Source organism: Rhincodon typus, chromosome 4, assembly GCF_021869965.1.
Source record: "Rhincodon typus isolate 14 chromosome 4, sRhiTyp1.1, whole genome shotgun sequence".
NCBI lineage: Eukaryota > Metazoa > Chordata > Chondrichthyes > Orectolobiformes > Rhincodontidae > Rhincodon > Rhincodon typus.
In genome coordinates this window covers 13,403,657-13,426,040 of record NC_063335.1, presented here as the reverse complement: position 1 = coordinate 13,426,040, position 22,384 = coordinate 13,403,657, and positions in this window count along the sequence as shown.

The window sequence follows — 22,384 nt, the reverse complement described above, 5'->3', positions numbered from 1 at the left end:
ACCTGCTGGGCTTTTCCAGCAACTTTGTTTTTGTTCAAAGTTCATAGAATGTTTAAAGGATATTTCTTAGGTCAACAAGATCAGGAACCACCAGAGATCAGGTTATTTTAGATCTGAAATTGTACAATGAGATAAGATTAAATCATGATCTCATAGTGAAAGCCTTGTTAGGTAGCAGTGTCCAGAATAAGGTCGAATTTTGCATACTATTTGAGGGAGAGAAGAATGGATCTGAGACTATTTGTTTTAATTTAAATAAAGGGGAATTATGAAGTCATGACTGCAGAGCTGGCTACAGGGAAACAGCAAGTTAGGTTACAGGAAAAATGAATAGAGGTGCAACAGAAGATGTTTTGGGGGATATTTCAGAATGTAAACTGCAAACATATATACAAATTAGGAGCAGAACTATGCTATTCGGTTTATCAAGATTACTCATCCATTCTTTATCATAGAATATCATATATCATAGGATCATAGCTAATGGGTTGGTGTCCCAATTTCAACATTTCCATTTGTCCCCAAAAACCTTCAATTCTGTTGCCTAACAAGAATCTATTTACCTCTGCCTCAAAAATATTCAACGACCTCACCCCTATTGCCTTCTGAGGCAAATAGTTCCAAAGGTGCATAATCCTCAGAGAAGAAAATAAAATCCCATCTCCCTGTCTTAAAACTGTGATACCAAATTTTAAAACAATGCTCAGTAGTTCTGGATTCACCCATGTAAGTCAACATCCTTTCTACATGTATTTTATCAAAAGTGATTAAAATGTTACAGACTTCAATTAACTCATGCCTAACTGTTCTAAACTCCATTGCAAACAAGCTTAGCCTGTCCAACTTTTATAAGAGTTTGTTTTTTGGGTGTCAGACTTGTAAAACCATTCTGAACTGTCTCCAATGTATTTACTCCTTCCTTAAAGAAGTAGACCAAAACTGCACACAACATTTAGAATATGATCTCACTAAATTCCCGGGCAGCACTGAAGCAATTTTTTGTTATTTTTCTTATTTTTTTTGTTAAATTCAGTGCAAAGAATAATTTTCAAGGAGGGATCCACCATCCATTGTTAACTAAAAAATTTTACGCTAGCATCAAACTAAAAGAAAAAGCATAAAACTGTGCTAAGACCAAAAGAATATGAAAACTGCAAATAAATAATTAGGAAGGAAAAATTCCTAATTTCGAATTTTGCATACTATTTGAGGGAGAGAAGAATGAAAGAAAACTACTAGAAATATAAAATCATGCACTGAGAGTTTCTAAAAACATTTTAAAAAGAACGGAAACAAAGTTGCTGGAATAGCTCAACAGGTCTCGCAGCATCTGTGAAGGAAAACACAGAGTTAATGTTTTGGGTCCGGAAGGGCTGGGCTGACTGAGCTTGGTCTTGATGGAGTCATATTAGAATTTGAGAAATTGGAGCAGGAGTAGGCGATCTGGCCCCTCGAGCCTGTTCTGCCATTCAATAAAATCACAACTGATCTTTTTGTGGACTCAGCTCCACTTACCACCACCCCACCCTCTACCCCCTCACCATAATCTTTAATCTCTTTACTGTTCAATCCAACTATCTTTGCCTTAAATACATCAGAAAATCTTAACAGAAGTAGCCCTTGAGATAGTTACTGCACGGGGTTTACTTTCCCAAAACTCTCTTGTTTCAGGAAAAGTCCCATTAGATTAGAAGATAGCAAATCTAGAACTCGAGGCCATTGGTTAAAAATCAGAGACCACCATTTAAAACAGAAATGAGATTTTCTTCCTGTCAGAGAGTCATGAGTCTTTGCCACTCTCACGCTGTAAAGATGATGACAGCAGAATTTGTGAATATTTTTAAGACTGAGGTAGATAGAGTCTTGACAAACAAGGGAATAAAAGGTTATCCAGAGTAGGCAGGAATGCAGATTGGAAGTGAAAGTTAGATCAGTTATGATCCTATTGAATGGCAGAGCATGCTGCCGGGACTGAATGGCCTATACTTCTGTTCCCTGTTTGTGTGTTAGTATGTTCTCACAACTGATTTGTGTTTGCCAGTTTTTATTTATATCTGATTTGTCTCCAAACTATTTGTTTACTGAACCTTAGAACATCTTAGTATTTACAGACAGTTCAGCAACGGTGCCTTCACTACAATCCAGGCCTTCCATGGAGAAATTTCTGTGTGAAGTCAGCCATCCCCTCACAGACTTAGGCAATTAAGCAGTGTACAAGGGTTACCAGACTAGTATAAATATATACAATGTTACATTGATCAGTGAACAGGCTGTCACGATCACATATTGACAATTGTAGTTTCCCATGGCTGAATACGACAAAATGGTTGTTTCTTTTTAACTGACACAGACAATCGAAGAAAGTTCCAGCTGATGTAGCATTTCATTTATCTCAAATCATGGTCCTCACTACAGGCAACAAAATGTCTCTTGAGTCTTAATAAGATGGCACTAGAATGCAGTCAGTAAAAATCTGGTCAGGCAGCTCAGATGAAATCTGATTTGAGATTTCCTTTTTTATATGAAATGGAAAGGGAAAGCTTGACACAACTGAGATGATTTAGATAACTATAATTACATATTAGAGTAAACACATATTTGTACAATAAATGGCAGTGAATCTTTTAGATATTCGGAAACTGAATTAGATTTCTGTAAGCAGTCAGTCCTGGACGCAGAAACAGTTTTCGATAAACATATTTGCAGGAACTTTTTTTTCCAAGGAATAACAGAAAGGTATAAACAAGATAACCTCATAACAGAACCAAGAGACAAATAACATAGCAAGGTGGGGGAGGGGGTAGCAGAAACAATTGTGAAACAGAGTCACTGTGACCTTGAGAAAATAAACAATTGCCGCTTTGAACATAATGAACAGCCTAAAGAAACCAAACAGACTTCTTTTAGTGACTTGATGGAACTACAAAAGTGCTTGAATTTTGCTCCTATTGATGAGACTTAAATAGCTGCTATGTAAAAAGTATTTAAAGTAATGACAATAAAGTCCATCTTTTTATCAAATTTCTGTTTTAAACATTCTTACAGCATGCAGAATAGAAGTTGTAAAAGGCATGTGCTAGACAGAGAGACTGTGTTTGTTTGACTTTTCCAAGTCAGATAAGAGGGAAGCTGCTCCCAAAAGTGTTAGCTTTGTCACAAAATCATAGTATTATGTTTACCTACATGTAATTTTATCAGTAACTTTGTATTAGAGCTGATATTACAAATATGATAACAATTGGTAGAAATCTAACATCCTATTTAATCTTCTATATTAAGGTCAGGTAGGGATATGTATTGCATGACCAAATTTGAAGAGTAATTAGTAACAAGCAATATATGATGCAGTTGGCAAATGTCTAGGAAGCAACATGACAATTGGCATTGGAATGTGGTCAATAAGATGTATTGTAAGAGCCCACGTACAGGTGATAGGAGGCCTGGAAAACAGCATGAGGGAATGACAGATCCTAAGGTTGACCGTGAAGTTGTTCATCATTGATTGTGTATTCGCAGGATTAGATGCATAGGTCAGAGGGAATGTGGCAAGTACCGATGTCAATGTTGCATGTAACTATTGTAACCTGGTATGTATGAGCATCCTGTGCTTTATTGGAAAGTTACGAGTGTTGCTGACCTCTCCTCTGATCTGAACTGTGTTTGAGAGAGTAACTGGGGGCCATGTGAAAGCCAGATTCAGAATGGTCTCTGACCTCTCCCACATGTGTGGTAAAGGAGCTTCAAATAAAGATCAATTTGAGATGCTGAACACAGCACTTGACTCCTCTTTAAAATCCCTCTTCAACACTGACTAAGTACCATCAAGCATAGAATCATCATGGACTGTATAAACATAACAAAACCAAACAAGTTAAGTATAAATCTCAAATACTTCAATAACATGCTAATTGAAGGTGGTAAGTGCAGGAAAGATTCCTGGCTACTCATGTGATAGAATTAAAGTTGGAGCCTCAACCATCCAGTTGGCTGGACCACGGCTGTACTACAGATTGGTGCAGAAATGGGTTGATGCCCATCCTGGCTGGGATGAATTTAGAACCTGCCTCCTTACCCTACACATGGTAGAGAATGCGGTGCTGTGGATCAGACCTGCCTTTGGTTGGACTACTGAAGTAGGACAGAACAACTGTAAGGCCATTCTCCATCTCATATTTAGTGTTGACATTGTTAACAGAGTATTTTAGGACAAGGGATATTGAGCTCAACTACTATTCATGTCCAGTTGCAAAATGTTGCTTGAAGAAAGAACGTTAAAAAAAATCAAATGAAAATGCAATTAACTAAAAAAGCAGCAAATCAAAGACCTAGTAAATCATTTTTCTCAACACTATATAATATGCCTCTAATAAGCCACGTGATTTTTTTTTGAAAAGCATGTAATTATGTGTGACAGACAGTATAATACAATCTTCATGAGAGCTTAGTTACAATATAAATCCTGAAGGTTGCATTGCCTAAAAGAAATGTAATGACTAATTATTAATAGATGAACTTTTAGTAGGTATTAGCTGTACTGTTTTCTGGTATTCAACAGCTAATTGGAACATCATAAATTTGCAGTGTTTATGCCAAGGTTGCTAATGATTCTGTCATCAAGGATAAGCTCTTGAAGTGCCCCAGCAGAAAATTCTTTTTAATTCTAAAAAATATTTGGGTCAATGTTGTCAGGGCTATGAAATTATAATATTGCATGTTTTATAGAGGAAGTAATTTAACAGTTTAAATAATAGGCTCAGCATATAAAAATGGCTGCCAGGAGTCATGAGTTATCCAGGTGACAAGCAGGCAGACTGACATGTTATTTCAACAGCAATCACAAATTTGGAATTTGATCATCCTTTTTGGATTTTCCCAATTGAAAATAATTTATGGTATTGAGTGAGTTTCATGGCATCATTTCCGCCTTCCCCAGGCTTACCTTGTGCAATCACATTATTTACGCAAGCGAGATGCTGCGTGTGTAACTCCATGAATCATCTGCTGAGTGATTTAAACACATTCACGACCACTGGGACCTTTTGGCTTCCAAGGCTTCCAAGTTTAAAGTCCAGCTGAACACCACACGAGATGCAGCAAGCCAGAAACTATCCCTCATTCAGAGCAGTTCACCCTAAGGTATCAACACATGGTGCAAAAGGAAAAATAAGCTCACTCCTGGTTTCACAGAGTAAGTTCTCAAAGTGCTGTGGACAAGATTATCAGAGAAGATCCATTGTCTTCCCAGACAACCACAAAAAGAAGCCACTCTACTATAAGTGTCCAGCCTGACAAAGAGAGCAGCATGTGTTCCCTGTGAATAGGGACAATCCTAGCAGTGCAGAAAAAAGTTTAATGACCTCTTGTGCTCCACAAGACCTGGGTACCTTTATCACCAGAAAGTGAGCAGGATGTTGCAGCAGCCATATGACAAGTTGGCCTTCACAGCGAGAGGATTTGAGTATAGGAGAAGGGTTGCCTTGCAGCAGCTGTACAGCACCTTTGTAAGACCACACCTAGAGTACGGTGTACAGTTTGGTCTTCTAATCTGAGAATGGATATCCTGACTATGGACAGAGTTCAACAAAGGTTTACCAGACTGATTCTTGGGATGGTACAACTGATGTATAAAGGCAGTTTGGGGATTTCATAGAAACCTATCAAAATCTACCAGGACTGGATACGGTAAATATTGGAAGGATGTTTCTGACCGGGGAGTGCAGAACCATGGGTCACAATTTAAGGATATGGGGTAGGCTATTTCGGGCTGAAATAGAATGATTTTTTTTCATCTAGTGAGTGGTGAGCCTGTGGAATTCTCTAAGACAGGAAACAATTGACACTAAAGCACAATGTTTTCAAGAAGGAATTAGGTATAGTTCTCCATAGTAAAGGTATCAAAAGATAAGGGGAGAAAGCAGGAACAAGGTACTAAGTTGGATAATCAACCATGATCATTTTAAATGGTGCAACTGGCTCAAAAGGCTGAAATGGCTTACTCCTGTTCCTGTGTAGGCTCGCCTTCCACAGCATATACTGCTGTTCATGGTGACGTAGTCTGCAGATAAAGAGCTACACAAAGTATTGCCTCTTACAGGTAAAAAAAAACTGTCAGACAGGATGTTCAAACATATCAAGGCAACTTCACAGTTTCTGTGCACTTTGAAGCATTGAAAGGATACAGGTGAAGGAATGTTTAAATTGAGTTTTTTTTAGGATTCATCTCAATATAGTGGCTTTCATGAGCAAAAGGATGATGGATCACTGATATGCCATATTCTCATAGATGTTTTCAGAGCAACATAATTTTCACAGCAAGCAATGTAAGTGCAGTGTCTCATTACTACTTTTTCCCCAAAGATGATGTATGGGAGGTTATTCGTAGCTAATTTGATTCAACTGAATATATCACTGCATATTAACATGCATAACACAAAGCTTAATCTGCAAAACAAAAAGTGAAGAACTGCAAACCAATAAATTATACAGGTCCGTTGCACTAAGCAGGGACCTGTCTACCTGATGAGCTACTTGGATGTTCAAATAACCAAACCAAGTCTGAACCTATGTAGCGGGTGATTTTAAGTTGAATCTGGCCTCTCGGGTTTTCCAAACTATTGCTCTGTCCTCTTCTTGTGGATAGCTCTCCTGGTAAATCTCCTGATTGTCAGACTTCAGTTCCATCCTACAAAGATTGCTCTCGCTCTCCCATTTTGTCTGTATTGAGGACATCTCCCCTTTGGTGACTGAAAATTGCAGAAGTCATAGCATACTACAATGATGCAGGATCCTGTCAGTCGAATCTACTGACCCACTGAAAGCCTCTTTTTCAAGAGCTTGCAGTACCCTCCCATTAAGTATGAGGTCAAACGCTATGATTTTAATTGCCCCTATTACTGTGACTATTCCTTCTGCTACCCATTACAACTCAGGATGTTATTTTGCTTGAACAGGAACTTGCAGATATTGATGTCCTTCTCAAGGACAGTTAGGATGGACAATAAACGTTGTCCTAGCCAATGTCATGCCGCATCCCATGAATGAACTTTTAAAAATGATGTTGTTTAATACTCTTTAAAAACATGTAAAAAATTCAAAATTACTATCTTGATTCTTCAATCAGACTGATAAAACGTTTTTACTGTGTGGTCAAGTGACCACGCCCTAAAATTGGGCATTCTCCTCAGCCAGAGATATCAGGCCTGACACAAAATTGACCAAACTAAACAACAGCCGGCAGCGATCATTGACAGAGAATAATGGAAACTGAGGTCACAAAGGTTCAGGGGACCTAGTTACAGTCAGCCTGAGAGTTGTTTATTGGAGTAGTATTGATCAGACTTCCAGGCACCTTGATTCCCTGTTTCGGTGCACTTTACACCTCCTTGGCACATAAACAAGGAAGGGTGGTGCAACTCCATTGGATGCATTGACAAAGGGCCACAGGCATGTCAAGGTGAGGGGGGATAAGAACACACATCTCGGAGCCATTCCCACAGTGAAGACTCGACCTGGCCCAGCAGCGGAGTTCCTAGCACCTGGAGAAAGATGGAGAGAAGCTCGCCCCTGACCTGTGAGACCCACCTTCATGGAAGAGAGCCAGCCCTACTTTGAAGTGGAAGAAGATTCAAACAGCCCAGCTCAAACACATGGATCAATACAGGTAATATCCTTTCTCAGATGGATAAAGCTAGATAAAGACTAAACATTGTGGGAATTTAGTAAATGCTTATACTGTGTTTTTCATAATGAATGTCTTGGTAATAAAATCGAGTTGAACGGCAAAACAAATTCTGTGTCCCTGTGTCTGCCTCACCGACATGACCACTTGGGTAAAATGTTTCTAATACATAAACTGGTCAAAGTGTCAGAAGCACAGACAATAACTATATCTACAGTCTTTTCTCCAATTAGATAAAAGGACATGAAAACATTTTCGCCACAATAGCTTCAGATGATTGGAAAGTGACAGAATGTTAAGGGTTAATATTATGAAGGATTGTGCAGATTTAGGAAATAAATAATGCACTATAATTTTTACAGGGCAAGAGATAATCAACACAATATACCGCATTGCATCAAAAACTCTACAATCTTTCACGTGGCTCATGTTTCTCTTCACTGGTTTATTGTAGCTTAGAATACCAACTGTGTAAGATCTCACTTAATTCTGAATGAAGGAATATTGTTACTCAAGGATTAAAGGAAAATAGGCTCTGAAATCCTTAGTTTTACTGAGGCAAGTCTAGCTGATTAAATTAGACATTTTTTATATTGGAATAACATTTGATTTTCTGTTACATGATGTTGACAGTTTTGTAAAATCTAATTGATCTCCAAAACTCCTTTAATTTGTTTGTAAACAGGCATTTAATCCACATTTTTTTCAGTTTTGTAACGTCTCTGTGGAAGATCTGACTTTTTCCAGCAGATCCCATTTTTGTTAGGAATGGTAAGGGGTAGAGGTATGAAGTACACTGGCACAAATTATAAATCAGCTGAGTCATTTAAACTCAGTGCACAATGTAAGCAGTCTGACTTTCACTCCAGAAGCAGCCCCAACGACATTATTTTATGACAGAGTTATAAATGCCATTCAATGGCAGATAAAGTGTTTAAAACCGTCAAGTTGTCAAGCTATTTAAATTCCCTCTCCTTGAATATTTGGAAAACAAATTGTTTACCTGTACCTAAGAGTGATAAAAAATGCTTCAAGCTGTTTCCATAGATAATTGTTATCATAACCATAAATGCTATCAGTATAGCAACAATATGGCTTAACTTTAAATAAAAATCATTCATGAGTGCAGTTTTCAATGTCTACACCAATGTGTAATGCCAACCCCTAACTGCCATTGAGATAGTGCTGGTGAGCTGCCTTCTTGAACCATTGCAGTCCATATGGTACAGGTACATGAACATTGTTGCTAGGGAGGGAGTTCCAGGATTCTCCCCTCGCGACAGTGAAAGAATAGTGATATAGCTCCTATTCAGAATGTTGTTGGAATGGAAGAGAGCTTGCACATGGTGGCATTGCTATTTACCTGTTGGTTTTGTCCTTCTAGATAGTAGAGATTGTGAGTTTGGAAGGTGCTGTCTCAGCAGCCTTAGAGAATTGCTGTCTTGAGTTTTGAAGATGGTGTACACCTCCACCACAATAGATTACTGATGGAGGAAATAAATGTGAAAGTGTTAGGTGGGGTGCCAATCAAGTGGGCAGCTTTATCCTGGATGGTATCAAACATCCTGAGTTTTGTTGGAAGTGCAATCATCCAGGTGAGTTTAATGTACTCCAACACATTCCTGATTGAAATCTTGTTGATGATGGAGAGGTTGTAAGGAGTCAGGAGACATGTTACTTGCCTCAAAGTTTCCAGTTTCTGACTTGGCATTGCAGCCACAATATTTAAATAGCTGGTCCCTATCAATTTCTGGTTAATGTTAACCTTCAAAATGTTTATGGTGAGTAATTTGGCAATTGTAATGCTACTAAAATGCCAAAGTAGATGGTTGAATTCTCTCCGAGATAGTAAGAACTGCAGATGCTGGAATCACAGATAAGACAGTGTGGAGCTGGAGGAACACAGATAACAAGGTGTAGAGCTGGATGAACACAGCAGGCCAGGCAGCATCAGAGGAGCAGGAAGGTTGATGTTTTGGGTCAGGACACTTTTTCAGAACTGAGGAAGGGGAAAGGGGCTCAGAAATAAATAGAGAGAGGAGGGGTGGGACTGGGGGAAGATAGGTGGGATGGTGACAGGTGAGTGCAGGTAGGCAGTGGTGGGGATTGGTCATTGAGGTGGGAGGAGCGGATAGGTGAGACAGAAGATGACAGGTTGTGTCAGGTCAAGGAGGCGGGGATGAGAAGGAGGGTTGGACATGGGATGAGGCTGAGGGTAGGGAGATTTTAAAACCGGGGAAATCCATGCTTAGGCCATTGGGCTGTAAGCTCCTGAGGCGGAATATGAGGTGCTGCTCCTCCAGTTTGTGGGTGGCGTCATTGTGACACTGGACAAGGCCTAGGATGGACATGTCGCCCAGGGAGTGGGAGGGGCAGTTAAAATAGTTCGCAACTGGAAGGCGTTGTCGTTTGTCATGAACAGTGTGCAGATGCTCTACAAGACAGTCTGCGAGTCTCCACTTGGTCTCCCCGATGTAGAGGAGGCCACATTGGGGGCAATGGATGCAATAGACCAAGTTGGTGGATGTGCAGGTGAATCCCTGTCTAATGTAGAAAGTTTGTATTGTGTATCCCCCTCTTACCTCCATTCAAGTGGCCTAAATATGGATTTCACCAGTTTTAAAGTTGCCCCACCCCTGGCCTTATCCCATGACCAACCCTCCCTCTCATCCCTGCTTCTTTGATCTGACACAACCTTTTCATCTTCTCTCCCACTTATCTGCTCCTCCCACCTCAATGGACAATCCCCACCACTCCCTACCTGCACTCACCTATCACCATCCCACCTACCTTCCCCCAGACCCACCCATCCTCTCTCTATTTATTTCTGAGATCCCTTCCCCCCTCCCCATTTCTGAAGAAGAGTCCAAATCCGAAACTTCAACTTTCCTGCTCCTCTGATGCTGCCTGGCCTGCTATGTTCCTCCAGCTCCACTCTGTCTTATCTATGTTTGAACTCTCTTTTGTTTATGATGTTCATTGTCTGGTACCTGTGTAGTGTAAATGTTATTTGCTACTCATCAGCCCAAGCCAGAATGTTGACATCTTGCTGCATTTGGATTAGGACTTGTTCAGTATCTAAGGAATTGTGAATGATACCGAATATTTTCAGTGATCAGCCAACGTCTCTCCTTCTGAGATAGTAGGAAATAGTAGGAACTGCAGATGCTGGGGAACCAAGCGGAGGCTTGGGGACCACTTTGCAGAACACCTACGCTCGGTTCGCACTAAACAACTGCACCTCCCAGTCGCGAACCATTTCAACTCCCCCTCCCATTCCTCAGACGACATGTCCATCCTGGGCCTCCTGCAGTGCCACAACGATGCCACCCGAAGGTTGCAGGAACAGCAACTCATATTCCGCTTGGGAACCCTGCAGCCCAATGGTATCAATGTGGATTTCACAAGCTTCAAAATCTCCCCTCCCCCTAACTCATCCCAAAACCAGTCCAGCTCGTCCCCGCCTCCCTAACCTGTTCTTCCTCCCACCTATCCCCTCCTCCCACCTCAAGCCGCACCCCCAACTCCTACCGACTAACCTCATCCCGCCCCCTTGACCTGTCCGTCCTCCCTGGACTGACCTATCTCCTCCCTAACTCCCCACCTATACTCACCTTTACTGGCTCCATCCCCGCCTCTTTGACCTGTTTGTTTCCTCTCCACCTATCCTCTCCTCTATCCCTCTTCTATCCGCCTCCCACTCTCTCCCTATTTATTTCAGAAACCCCTTCCCCTTCCCCTTCCCCTTTTCTGATGAAGGGTCTAGGCCCGAAACGTCAGCCTATCTGCTCCTATGATGCTGCTTGGCCTGCTGTGTTCATCCAGCCCTGCACCTTGTTGTCTCTCCTTCTGACATTAGGAAGGAGAGAAGATCATTGATGAAGCAACTGAAGCTGTCAATATAAAATACAATCCTGAGAAACTTCTACGGGGATGTTGTCGGTTTCAGATGATTCACTTCCACAATACTAACTGGCCAAATGTGGGCAACAACCCTATCCTTCCCATTATAATGCTTCCTCCCATTGAGAAACAGTATTGTAAAGCCATCCAAAGTCATCCAAAGCCATCCACTGAAAGTTGCCACCCAGGTTGATAGTGTTGTTAAGAAGGCGTACAGTATGTTAGGTTTTATTGGTAGAGGGATTGAGTTTCGGAGCCATGAGGTCATGTTGCAGCTGTACAAAACTCTGGTGCGGCCGCACTTGGAGTATTGCGTACAGTTCTGGTCACCGCATTATAGGAAGGATGTGGAAGCATTGGAAAGGGTGCAGAGGAGATTTACCAGGATGTTGCCTGGTATGGAGGGAAGGTCTTATGACGAAACGCTGAGGGTCTTGAGGCTGTTTTCGTTAGAGAGAAGAAGGTTAAGAGGTGACTTGATAGAGACATACTAGATAATCAGAGGATTAGATAGGGTGGACAGTGGGAGCCTTTTTCCTCGGATGGTGATGGCTAGCACGAGGGGACATAGCTTTAGATTGAGGGGTGATAGATATAGGACAGATGTCAGAGGCATTTATTTAGTATATTTCACAATCTCAGAATGTCCTAAATTGCTTCACTAACAGTGAGGTATTTTTTTAAATGTAGCGTATGCTATCATGCAGGAAATGCAGTAGTCAATTTGCACAGAACAAACTTCAACAAACAGAAAGATGATAATGACTAGATACTGGTTTTAGTGACTAGTTGAGTAAATTGGGGGATAAATATTTTTCAGCACCAGAGATAGTTTCCCATGCGCTTCTTTAATATAGTGCCATGGGATTATTTATATCAACTTGAGTAGACGGATAGGGCCTGGTTTAACTTCTCATCCAAAAGACATTTCCAACAGTGTAAACAACTCCTTAATACTGCACCTGAATGTCAGCCTTCCTTCTGTGTTTACAATTAGCAGGGGAATTGAACCCAGAACCTTGTTACTTTAAGATAATAGCACTACCAATAAGAGCCACAGCCAATATTGGAGGAAGCACTTAGAAGTCACAAAGCTTAATTGTACGATAAAACTAAATTAGCATCAATTGAACCAAATTGGGTAATAGTTATTTTGGATGATAATCTATAATGGGTGATACGTATGTATGGCAGAGGTGTATAATAATAGATGGATAAATCACTGCTGCATGTTTTATATTCTAACTAGGTTAACGTAATCCTGTAAGGATATAATCATCTGCTAAGTGTTTACAGCAGTTATGTTCGTAAGTGAGAACAGCATGTAAGGTAATTCTTTTAATTTGGAAGTTTATTGCTATTGGTCTGGGCAAGTCACCTAATGGAAAGATGAATGTAATTATACAAATTATTCAATATAAAAGGAAATTTAACTTTTGATAATGAGACAGACTTTGCTTTAACTAACGGTCACAAAGAAAAATTACACGTAAAACTCCAGCGGAGTGTGAGCCATAAGAATTAAGAATGCCCTGAATGTTTTACTTAAATGAGTTATAAAACTGAATGAAGCAGTTATGGAATCAGAAAAATCAAATGCCCACGGTAACTGTGTGTTTGAGCACCTGGATAAAAATAGACCAAAACTGAAACAGAATCTCATGCATCAGAAGACATTTTAACAGCACGACTAAATATTGAACAGTGTAACATATGTTGAGGAAAAGGGGAGGTGAAGTCGCTGCATGCATTGAAGATAACCTAATGCCAAGAGAAAAACAGCTATCGATAAGGCAGAAGTGAGAGAGATGCGGCTAGAGATAAAAGATAACAAAAGATCAATCATACTAATGGGGTTGTAAACTTTATAATGGAAGATAGAGAAAGACCTGCGTAGACAAATTAAGAAAGTGTATTAAAAATATATATAATTGTTAGTGGTGATTTCAAATACCAAAGAATAGATTGATCAGAAGAAGTAAGTAAAGGAATAAGGGAATGGAGTTTGTATAATGAATACAGGACTCCTTTTGACCCAACATGGAAAAGAGCAAAGGTAGATTCATGACTGGATCTACTAATAGGATATCAGCCAGACTAAATAAGGGAAGAAAAGGGGAACATCAAGGCAATAGTGACCATACAAAGTATGATTTAGGATAACTATGAGACTGTGATAAGCATGATAAAGAAAACATTCATAAGTTGGAAAAAAACTGATTTTTGAAAGGCTGAGGAGCTAACTTTGGAAATGTGAAATGGAAAACAACACTATCAAATATGGACATACAATGAAAATGGAAACCATTTAAAAGTGTGTTCAACAGAGACCAGGAAAAATACATACCAGTAAAATCAACAGTATTGAGATACAATGGATTGATAAAGACGTAAGGGAAAAAATGAGGATAAAGAAAAGCATTGGCTGTTTACTCAGGATGGAATTAATGTGGTTAAGGGTGAGAAAATATTTATGCAAAACCATTGGCAGATTAGTATAAAATGCGTAAAATAAAACTCTGGAGATTCACAACATGGCATCTTTTAATCCACTGTGATTTATGGACAATTTGCGAGTTAATAATATTATGTATCATTAGCAAGATACGGTCCATATTTTAACATGTTTTAACAATTGTCAAACTTTCAGTGAAACCAGCAAACATTGATTTAAAAATGAATAGAAGCATGTCAATTAAATTATAATTCTTTAACATCTGTTTGAAGGCAATGAAATATATTGAAGTTGGCTGTGAAACCTAACAAAAAATAACTTCATGCAGTAAATATAACGAACTGAATTTTTCCATTAAAAGCTAACAGCACATTTGTATTTACTTTCAAAATGTATACTGATTTCTAGAGATTAAATTGTGCAAGTAAACACAGAAATCCAGAATTGCTGATTGAGATGATTTTTTGTTTCACTGTAAGCTTCCTATATACAGAATCTCACCATTCAAATACTTTGCGTTACATAAACTTGCTGCATTCACCTCAAATATGGACTAAATTTATCGATTGTTTTATCTATAAACAAAAATACTCTCTTCAGAGTGTGATAAGTCTTAATTAACGATAAACAATTTCTCAGAAAAATTGAAAATTAACATGCACAACTGTGGAGGCTCATTCTTTCTGTTGTATTTTCTGATACCACTGTTGTGAGAACATCATAATTGCCGGTTAGTAACCGTTGACATCTTGCAACTGGGGTAGATCATTACTACTGATCCTCCTTCCCTAAATATTTTCTAATCAACCTGTGCAGGGGTGTTATTTCCACAGCCCTGGAATAGGTAGGACTTTGAACCCAAGCCACCTGGGTCAGATATCAAGATACTACCACTGCACCACCGAACTCCACATCTTTCTTTATATCCCAAATCTAATGGCTTGTCTAATTAATATTAGTAGAAGTGGACCACTATAGAGTCTGAATGAGAAGTGGCACCTATCATACATAACAAAGTATAATTTCATGCATTGAAAGTAATAGGTACATTACCTAGTTTATCAAAATTGCATCTGTCAGCGGCCAGGCATGTCCCATCTTCATCCAGACCTCATGCAAAGGTGAATTGATTCCTGATCCAAAGACTGATAACATCATCAGATCTGGCAGAATTCAATATAGCTCAAAATTAAACTCTCTCAGAGCTACGTTGTTACACAACAACTTCACCATTTTATTTCTGTTGAAGTTTTATCAAAATTAACTGTTCAGTTTGCAAAATCAAAATCTGAAGCTACAATTCCAAACTCAACAGATTCTGATATTATAGTAGAAGCTTATTAGTAATTTTGCAGGAAAATATCAAAATGATTGCAACAGCAAAATCAAATTTTGATGTTAACGGAACAGTGGGCTCACAAAGTAAAACAGTCAAAAGTTCCATTATGAGCAGATCCAGCAACACGTTAACAAATGACTGCTGATTTCAGGGAGATTACATTATCAATTTACATTTTAGATTCAAAACAATTCGAATGGAAGCCTAACAAGAATATAAGTTGCAAAATGGATCTAATGGAAGCTAGCAATATAGTGAAAGTGCACAGTACCTAGACAGAAACGTAAAAAATAGCAGATAATGGAGTTGCTGGATTGATTGACCCTCTATGAAGCTGCAAGTGGTGTTAGCAAACTGAAAGCAGCTAAACATGTAGTTGCTGGCTAAAAGCATTTTACAAATGATTTCACAAACAGAATGGACGTATTATCCATTGAAAGACACCAGAAAGACTGCCTGGACACCAGAAACATTATCTCTCCACTTCAAATTGTGCCATCAGTCCTTTAAGTGGTCTACTCATGCTCGCTTGGCCTGCTGTGTTCATCCAGCCCTGCACCTTGTTGTCTCGGATTCTCCAGCATCTGCAGTTCCTACTATCTCATGCTCGTATATATTTATATACCAAGGGGCAGTTAGAACCTGAGTATAACATTAGACAACATCAAAGCTGAGAATTCTGCATAAGTTGCCTTTTTAAGAAAAGCTTCACTGAGCTAAAGTGGCCATTTAAAAGAAACATTTCATTAATGTTCATAAATCTTCGTAGAAAACAAAGGATATTGTTCAATGGAATTTCAATCATCCTTATATTTCTCAGAACATTGTCTGAATTTTCACTCAAACCAATCTTTACAATAAAATGGCTTTAAACCACAATGTCTGTTCTAATTTTTTACGGTAACTGACAGATAAAGTATAAAAGAACAGAATCAACTTGCAAAGATTTCTGCCTACAAAAAAATTAAATCCACACTTTTTTGCAGATACGGTTGACTACAAGAAACAGAAATCTCCACATATTGGACAAGTAGGGCATGGGAAATTAATCAAATGGCTCACTCTGGGTGCCTGCATTTTCAATTGATTTGCTTATCTTCAGCCCTCTCGTGCAGGACTTGCAGCAATCCATCAATGCTTATCTTATTGGTCATCCACTTTTTTGAACATACACCTCATTTTTACATGTATTTTAATGTCTCTTCTTACTACTACTTTCACTGAAATGCATTTATCAAATTAAATACATTTTCTTAGTAACCCACCCAAAATTATAATATCTTCCCCAGTTACCCTCACTCACTCCAAACCCCAACAGGACTCATATTGCATGCCCTCTGTTTTTTATTTGCTTGTTAGAACAGTTCACCATCTGAACCAACAATATTAACTGGGTTTCAACTTTCATCTCCCATAATACCAGCCTCTCTCTCATCCAATGAATATAACAACCCACAATAGGACAGAAGGAGTCAAACCCTAGGTCCAGAAAGATTAGATTTAACCTCCCGACTAGCAACTCTGCTGGAGCTGTTCCTGTAGTTGCGTGAGGGGTGGTCCAAAAATCAAATAGGAAATGGGACAGCTTGGTATCTAGTGAAGCTGTAGGTTGTTTCTTTAAGCTTGCCTTCAAAGTTTGGATTGTTCTTTCTGCCTGACCATTGGATGCTGGATGGTATGGAGATGTCCTTAAATGATGAATACCATTGAACTTTAGGAAGTACTCAAATTCCTTGCTGGTGAACAATCGCTTGGTATCTGTGGAAGTCTGAGTATTGCAAAGATGTGTGCAGTTTTTCTATTGTCATCCCCGTGTTTGATGAATGAACTCAATGCACGTACAGCCACTTTAAGTGGCCATCTACAATGTCAAAGAACATTTAGCCCATGAGTGTGGGGGAGCTGCTGATGGTAATTTTTGTTCTTGTTAGCACTTCGGTCACTGCTCCACCATGGCAACTATGTCTGTATCCAATCCTGGCCACCAGACATAAAATCTCACCAACATCTTCATTTTGGAAACTCCTGGATGACCCTGGTTGAGTTCAGCCAGTATCTAGTAGTGACCTTTGCTCAGAACAATCAGTCTTGCTCCCCACAATAAAAATACTGTCCTCTACTGTGATCTGGGTCCAAAACATTTTCAGTTCTACTTGGGCTCTTTGGATTCCCCTATCACTACCAGTTGTTTCAGTTGTGCCAGGACCAGATCTTTCTGCATCCAAAGTCTGCTACTTTCAGCTGTGAGTAGAAGTGTGTTCACAAAATTTAAAACTATTACGGACTCTTCCAGGGGCGGTACCACCAGTGGTGTGTCTGCCAATGGGAGGTGCCTCAATGCATCCTCATTTGCTACTTGGCCTCCAGGATGGTGTGCCAACTTGTAATTATATGCACTTAGTGTTAGACCCACTGCTGAAGTCGGCCTGAAGCTATTGGCGACACTGCCTTGACTTCTTTAAGTAGACATAGCAGGGGTTTATGGTCTTTTATTATTACACATTTATACCCGTAATAGTATTGGTGGAATTTCCTGACTCCAAGTATGATCACCAAACCTCTCTTCTCCATCTGGGCATATTTACGTTCTGCATTAACCAAAGTCCTGGATGCATATACTATTAGGTGTTCCTCTATTGGGCCATCTATGAGCTAATACTACCCCAATGTCATAAGGGGTGGCATTGCATGTCAATACCAGATCTTGTATGGGATCATTGTGTGCCAACACCTTAGAGGATGACAGTTGTTTCTTCACTTCCCTAAAAGCTACGGCTTGGTTACACGGTCATTTTCAAGGCTGACCATTTTTACGTGCCAAATGGAGACCAGGTTATGTATGAACTTTCTGTAGTAATTCACCAGCCCAAGGAAAGACCCAAGCTCTGGTACAGACAGAGCACCTTTGATCACCCTCACTATATCTTCCAATTCAGTCTTATCAACTCTGTAGCCCAAGTAAGTCACTTGGGGTGCCTAGAATACATTTTTCCTTCTAAGGTAAATTACCAACTGGGAGAAATGTGTAAGGATTATGTCCAAGTTCTCTAAGTGCTCTTTATTGGTCTTCCCTGTTATTGACAGCTCATCTAGATAAACGGCAACCTGGCGCAGACCTAGTAAAATGTTCTTCATCGTCCGCTGAAAAATTGCGCAGGCTGATGATACCTCAAAGGGCAGTCTTGTATATTCGTACAAACTCTTATAGGTATTAATTGTAAAATGTTTCTGGGAATTCTCATCTAAGCACAATTGCAAGTACACATGGCTCATGTCCATCTTCAGAAAGGACAACCCCCTTGCCGGCTTTGCATATAAATCCTTTATGCGAGGGGATTGGGCATTTATCCAGCTGCAAAAAGCGGTTTGCCATTTGTTTAAAATCCCCACAAAGGTGAATCTACCCATTGGGCTTTACAATCCGTAAAACTGGGGCTGCCCATTCCACAAACTGGACTGGTTTGATGCTTCCATTACTTTCCAGTCTTTTGATTTCTGCCTCTACCTTTGCCTGTAAGGCAGGTGGCACTGGGCAGACCTTGCAGAATCGTAGAATTGCTTCTTGGTCAATATGCAAGGTGGTCTTGTCTCCTTTCATAGTCCCTAGGCCTTCCTGAAAAACTTCTGGGTATTTAATTAGGAGTTCGCTCAGGCAGCCATTTTCTAATCGATAAATGTTGAGCCAATCAGGGGGGATCTTTCTCAACCAATTTTGCCCCATCAAGCTTGGGCCTGAGCCTTTTACTACAATCATTGAGAACTGAATCAGCTGCTTCTCATAAGAGACCAGAACTGAAATTGAGCTCATAATCTGTAAAGGTTCCCCAATATAGGTTATCAGTTTAGCCAAGTTCTTGTGCAAACTTAAGGTTTGGAGTCCAGAATGAATTTTCTTAAAGACTGTTTCGGCGATCACTGAAAGAGCCGCGCTGGTATCAACCTCCATGAGAACTGGGTGACCATTTAACCAGACATTTATTTTGACTGGTTTTGCTATGGATGTTACTAAGCAATTTAACTGTTCCAAACCAGATGTAGATGGACTTTCCAGGCTGTGCACTTTCCTGGATACCAGCCTATGAGTTCTCTTACTCAATTTAAATCTAGTGGGACTCTTTCGCTGTCTTGAGTCTGCATACCAGCAGCAACTATAATGGCTTGTCAGCCTAATTCCTGAAGAAAATGTTTACTATTTGGCCGAGGCTTTGCTTTGTTTTGAGGTTTTGCTGTGTGCCGACATAGAGTCCCTCTGCTCACGATATGTCCTGCGTGAGGCTGTGCAATTACCTTTATGTGGGTGGTCCCCAAGCTCAGTCAGACTGCCGCGGGTGTCCACTTTCATCAGAATTCCCTGTGACTCATATGCTCCACTCGCCGCATTTTCCAGTGATGAAGTCAGGTGTAGTGCTTGTTTGAAGTCCAGTTGGGCCTCAGCTAGTAGGCGCTTTTGCGTGGTTTCAACATTAATCCCACATACAAAATGATCTCCCAGCATCTCATTAAAGGTTAAACCAAAGTTACCTGCCTCTGCCAGTTGACTTAACTTAGTCAAAAATCTGACTCAACTTCCCCTTGTTCTCAAATTGCTAAGTAAAATCAATAGCATCTCAGAATTAGAGGATGCTTGTAGTTGTAATATTCCTTAACTAAATCCATCAGCTCTTGAAAGGTTTTAGTATCTTGTGCCTGAGGGAAAGCTAGGCTCCTAATAACCAAAAATGCTGCGGGTCCACAAACTGTCAGGAGAACTACTCTTTACTTTTCATCTGCAAATATCATTTGCCTGGAAAAAAATAATACATTCTTTACACATACTGGGCCCAGTCTTCAATGGCAGGATCAAGCTTCCCAAATAAAGGCATGGTGCCAGAAATGCTTACCCCAATTTAAAGATGACAGTTGTGAGTGAATTTCTTCAGGGGCTTGTTTTTCTCTCGTTGCCACTGAAATAACTCCATAGAGGCCAGTATCCCATCACCAAGTCACCCTTTGTTTACATGTGGAGAGTCCTTGACACCGATCCAGCTTCCTCAGAGCCAGTTCTCAGACTGAGCAGTACTTCTGACCCTACTGTTTATATCTGTCAGCCAGAGCTTCCCAGTTGGACCAGATCATCAGCTCCAATCAGGGATCTCAAATTCTATGAGGTCCACCTGGCTGACCTTATTACAATCACTACACCTCCCCTCTGGATCAGGTGCACTTTACACTTGGACTGCTGCTAAGCTTCAAATTTCTCCTCTTTATTTATTTTATCTTCTCCAATCTACCTCATCCTTCATTGTTACATTGCCAACAGCTTCTTTTTTAATGAAAACACACAGAATTCCTATTATCATGTACAGAACTAAAATACTGTGGATGCTGGAAATCTGAACTAAAAAAAACTTAGCTCATTAACTCTTACAATGCTGCCAGGCAGGTGAGTGTTTCCACTATTTTATATTTTTAATTCACATTCAATGCCTCAACCATGCTTTCACAAACAGTTCACCATTTTGATCTCTAATCTGTTCCATCCTTTCTTTGACTACCCACAAACTATTTATATATTGATGAAAGGTTTTTAGAGTTACATTTTACTTTAACTTAACCTATTTGCAGCACATAACTAATTATATCAATATCATTGGATTGGCAGATTGGACATGGTACACATATGCACACTTTTACATTCTTGTGTCAGGAACCATCTATAATTGTTACATTTCAGTGAATACCCTGGGAGATGGGAGAGTGTAAGTACATCATGTCTGAAAAGCTGTGAAGCTGGTGAGGAAGTGTCATTATAGCCTTTAGTCTGCCTGGTGCATTATCTTATAGATATAACAAACAGGAAAAGATCCTGGGGTATATTGTTACTGCAAAATGCTTGCACTCATCAGGGTGCCCTCTTGTGTTCAATTTACAATTTGCAATCACAGATTCCAACCAGCACCCTGTGTCCTACAACTCCAGAATATGAAAATAAAATCAGAGATTGTAGGAACTGCAGATGCTGGAGAATCCGAGACAACAAGGTGCAGGGCTGGATGAACACAGCAGGCCAAGCAGCATCATAGGAGCAGAGAGGCTGACGTTTCGGGCCTAGACCCTTCAATCAATGGAGATACTACCATTGCACCAGAAGACCATTGCACCGGAAGAATTTGAATCAACCCTTTCACAAATGTTACAAATACCTCCATGACAGGTGAGACTGAAAGCCAGACTTTCCGGCCTTGTAGTGCAACACCTCTGCTATTGCACAAAAGATTCTAATTCCAGAATTTCAAGGTGACAGCATCACTTCCAAAAGTAAGTTTGGTCAGCCATCGCTGTAGTTTATATATCAAACCCAGTATACTCATGGAATATTACTCTCATCACTACCTGTGAGCACAAATGATGTGAATGCTCCTTTATCCTTTAAGAATACTTTGAATAGATACAACAGTGAAGGAACTGAGACGTTAATGTCTTAGATTTGGATGCAAAACAATCAAGTTTCATAATTTTCATCAGAAACTGTCCTGGAGAGCCTGAATGAAGAATTGTCTGAGATTGAGGGTAATTCATAACACAGGGCAATAGGGGCATTACCTGAAACCTTCTGAGAAACTAGTTACTTAGGTGGAATTAAACATTGTGATAAGTTAACATTTGGTAAATCAACGCAATGCTGATAATTGATCCCTCTGCTGCATTCATAGAAAACTAGCCATTGAAATGAAAACTGTAACAATACCAATCTTCTGTTTAGTAAAAGCTGCATTCCAGTTCATCATACCCTTTCTACCAATTAATACTGGGAGACAGTGACGTAGTGCTGATGTCATTGGGCTGGTAGTTCAAAGGGCCATATTAATGCTCTAGGGACAAAAACAGAAGTTGCTGGAAAAGCTCAGCAGGTCTGGCAGCATCTGTGAAGAAAAAAATCAGAGTTAACGTTTTGGGTCTGGTGACCCTTCGTCAGAACCCTTCTGAGGAAGGGTAACCAGACACAAAATGTTAACTCTGATTTTTTTCT